This window comes from Odocoileus virginianus, chromosome X (genome assembly GCF_023699985.2).
Source record: "Odocoileus virginianus isolate 20LAN1187 ecotype Illinois chromosome X, Ovbor_1.2, whole genome shotgun sequence".
NCBI classification, from domain to species: Eukaryota; Metazoa; Chordata; class Mammalia; order Artiodactyla; family Cervidae; genus Odocoileus; species Odocoileus virginianus.
Window position 1 is genome coordinate 26,411,786 of NC_069708.1, and position 4,472 is coordinate 26,416,257.

Genomic DNA, 4,472 nt, shown 5'->3' on the forward strand with positions numbered 1-4,472 from the left:
AGCAGTGAAACTGCAAACTTGAGTCCATGCAGTGTCCCTGCTCCCCCTCCCTCTCTCAGCTCTCCCTAGGCCATCCAGGCCACAAACTCATTTCCACGAGGATGGGCTTCTGCAAGCTGGAAACTGAGAGGGGTGTAATGAGGAAGAAAAGAGTCCAGCAGGGAGAAAACAGGTTGCTTCAGGGGAAGAATTCCAAACAGACTGAGCTGCAATGGCACCCCTGTTAATAGTAATTGTATTATCATGAGGATTTCTGGGAAGATGGTGGTGATGATGGTGATGATGAGAACATTCAGGAATGGGAAGAAGGAGGAGGAAAATCAGGCATCATGGAGCACTGTGGCCAAGCCTATCAGACTGTTCTCTTTCCCTCTCAGACCAGAGTTTGTTCATCCTGTTCTAAAGAAAGGACAGCCTGAGCAGGGCCACAGCAGATGGTTGTGTAGGCTGAGCCCTGCTCAAGGAGGTCTGGTGCAGGTGAACAGTGTGGGGTGACTGAAATTTGACCCTGCTCCTAGCAGCAGGCCATGTGCCCTGCCCAAGGCTGGGTCACTCCCAGAAGAAGGTGTGGCTTTTTCTAATCCCATTAGGACTCCATATGGGTTAGGGGTTGCCTGGAGCTGAAGCACTTGGGAGCACATACTGGGGGTGGGATAGAGACTGGGTTCTGCAGCTCCTCTTTTCTGGCGGGGCCAGTATGCAGATACCTTACCTCCCTTCTCTGCCTTCTCTTTGGAACCAAACAGCCGTGACCTCAAATCTAGCCCCCATTATTTACTCACTTCCTAGTGATTTGACCTTGGTGCAATACTTTACCTCTCTGAGGTAGTTTCCTTATCTGCAGTTTCCTCAGTTTCCTTATCTGCAGGATGGAGCAATGTGGGGGGAGTCCAATGACACAAATAACATGTTGAAGAATGTCTGGCACAGAGTAGGTGATAAAAAACAAAATTAATTCCCCCACCTATCCGTCTCCCCATTTCCCTGGGTGCTAAATCTTTGTTCTGCTCTTTTTTGGGGCCCAAACCCCTTCCAGACACCTCTTCCCCATTCCCCAGGCAGCCGGGATTGGAGGAACCACTGGGCAGTTTCTCCTGAGCATTTGTGGCCAGGATCTAAATGTCTGGGCCAGTAATGCTCAGCCTGGCTGTCTGGGAGGTTCCCTTTGGGAATTAAGGAGGCTGCGAGATCCCTGGGCCTTTCCCTTCCCCCACTGCTCCCCCTCCCTAAGGCTGCTGAGAAGCTGGGGTGATGGATGGGGCCCTGCCTTCCCCTCACCACTTCTTTGATGAGAAGAAAGAAACGTCCACCTGAGTCTCAAATCAAAAACAGGTGAATTGCCTCGAAGTCAGGCTGGGCCCTCTCTGGGGTCTGCAAGAAGGTTGGGGGCTGAGGGAAGAAAGGGAGAATGTGATAAATCACACTGTCAGGTGGGGGTGCTACCCTCCAGCTGTGGCAGGGACCGTCAGCGGCCCCAGGTCTGCCTGACTACTAGGATGGGTGTGTGCCCATCATAAGAGGTGGGAGCAGACTGATGTCCCCACCCACTCCCACCTCAGACTCCAGCCCAGCTCCCTCCACTTCACCAGTGCTGGCCCGCCCATGGCGTGGTATGGAGGCTGGCAACACCTCCACACCCCCAGCCTCATAGCCCCAAAGCTCTCATGACTGGGAGGTGGGAGGCGGGAGCCTTGGGGCCTCACCTCAGCTTGTGGCCACCTTGCTGCATGTACTTGGCTAAATGTTTGACCCTCTTTGGATGCTGGCTTCCTTATTTGCACTGCAGGGGATGTAGATTCTGGAAGGCAGGTCAAGGGTCTTGGGTTTGTACCTCAGGGCTAGAGCTCAGGGTGGAGTGGGGACTATGCAGGGCCCATAATTTATGTTTGATTTACCTCTGCCCCAACCTCTTCCAGTACTGACTGCCTACAATTATTTGCTCCAAGAGCTGCCCAGACTCCATCAAGTCAGTAAGCCATTGTGCCAGACAGACTCCAGCATGCGGATGTTAGGGCCTATGTACAATGCTAGCCCCTCTCTATCAGGGGCTAGCAGACATGGTCAGGGCTCTGCCTGTCACACCAAGGGTCCCTAGCATTCCAAGGGGGGTGTTGAGGACAGTGGGGAATCTGGGAGAAGCAGTGCTCAGGCCTCTGGGGATTGACAGTCACTGCTGACAAGTGAAAAAAGTAAAACATGAGCTGGGAGAATTCTCAGAGATCCAGGGCTCCATTGTGTCAAGGGGCTGACTGAAGCCAGGGAGCGGACGGGAAAGGCCGCACAGCCCGGCAGGGCCCTGGCCGAGAGCAGGCCCCAGTCTCTGGACCCCTCCCCTACCCCTCGAGGCTGCATCTGCTAAGTGAACTGAAGAGTTTCTGACCCAGAGCCTCTCCACTCAAGTATTTCAGCCGCCACTGCCTCACCCCACCCCCAACTCCCTATCTGAGCCTGAAGGGACAGGCAGAGATGGAGGCCCAGACCACCAGGTGAGAGGCCACCATGGAACAAGGGCAGAGGGAGAGCAGGTGAGAGCAGAGGAGAAGGGAGAGGGAAGATGGGAGGCCTGGGAAGAAGAGAGGAGAGGAGAAGAGGACCAGGGGAGAAAAGAGGGAGGAGAGGAAGAAGGAGTGAAAGCTGAAAGTTGATAAGGCAGAAAGGAGATGGAAGACCTGAAAAGACGGAATTGAAACAAGGGCTCCAAGGCAGAAGACAGGCCAGGAAGGGAATGGAGGACAAGCTGTTAAGAGAGAGACACCCTGCAAAGAGGCAAGCCGGAGCATCAAGGATACTGGCTGTGCAGAGGGACAGAGGAGAAGGCTGCAGCCCAGGGGTCTCCCCTCCCTGCATTCATGGAGCTCCCCCAGGGGCAGTGGGGGCGAATTGAAAATGAAACACCTCGTCCCTGGGCCCAAGGATGTGACCCTCGGCAGAAGAGGATTAGGGAGGCTTCCAAGAGGAAATGGGAGGGTGCCAGGAGTGGGGGGAGCCCAACACAAACTCCTGCTGCCCCCCCCACCCCAGTCGCCGAGAGTGCGTTCCTCAGAGCCCAGTGGAGCTGTGGAGCGCCAGTGCCCCCTTGTGGCCACTGCTCCTGGCTTGCCAGGTGGCAGCGGCCATCTGTAAAACTGGGTGGGAAGGGGCACCAGTTGGGCTTTGGACACAGGAAGGAGACAGGTGCAGCGCAGAGCCCAGGGGATGGGTCAGGGACTTTGCCAGAGATCTCCAAGACTTTCAAGCATCACTAGAAAGAAAAACAGTTATGCTTGGGGGTTTTCCGTCAACCTCTGCCATCCTTTTAAGCAGAGCACATGAAGGGTAAACATGACACTCCAAGTCAGGGGAAAAGAGGGCATATTCTCACCTTGGAATGCCATTCCCACCCTACTGGCACAGTTTCAATTTTGCCATCCTGGCCTTCACTCCTCAGGGCCTGAATCTCTAGAGCAGTGTGTGTGTGTGTGTGTGTGTGTGTGTGTGTGTGTGTGTGTAAGGAGTGTATGTCGAGGGCTGAGGCCTCAAGCAGGGCCACCCCAAAGAGGGTGGCACACAGCCAGCTCTGGAGGCCCAGCAGGGACCTCCAGAGTCACCAGGAAGAGTCAGAAATCCAGGGTTTCACCTAGCCTCCATGGCTGTCTTGCTGCCCTATTTTGATCACACCCTTGCCCTCACTCCAGTGGCTCAGATGGTAAAGAATCTGCCTGCAACACGGGACACTTGGATTTGATCCCTGGGTTAGGAAGATCCCCTAGAGAGGGAAATGGGAACCCACTCCAGTATTCTTGCCTGGAGAATCCCATGGACACAGGAGTCTGGCAGGCTACCATCCATAGGGTCACAGAGTCAGACATGACTGAGCAACTAACACTTTCACTTGCCCTCTCTGGGCCTCAGGCTCCTCATCTGAAACCAAAAGGTCTTGGCCTCAATGATTTCTAAGTCTATCTGGCCATAACAGTTTGCAATGTTATGATTCCTAAAGACAGAGCTTAAAGAATAAATTAGTCGAATGCTACACAGAGTTAGTACTCAATGATGATTTGAAGAGGCGGTTTGTATACATACAATCCTGAGGACCTAGCCCTCAGCACTGACTCCTCCCTTAGCAATGTGCCTGCCTCAGATCTGCTCAGACAGGGCTGTAGGGTCAAAGCCAGGCCTGCACAGTGGGACTGGGTTGCTTTCTTTCTCACAAGGGGTCAAGGGCAAGAGGCCAACATTTCCTCAGTCCCCTACCAGGGAAGTGCATGCAAGACTTCTCACCCGTCCATTCAGAGCCCAGGGCCTCAGGGTGGATGGAAAGTGCAAGGTCAGCAAGATCTCACCAGTGAGCCCAGCCCAGGGCAGGAGCCTCAGCGTGGAAATGGAGAAACCTGAGCCTGGCTTGGCTCCCCTAGAAAGAAGGGGAGGGGAAGGAGGGAGCATAGGGAGGTGAAGGGCAACTCAAGGAGACCCCTGGCTGGGGCACGAGAAAG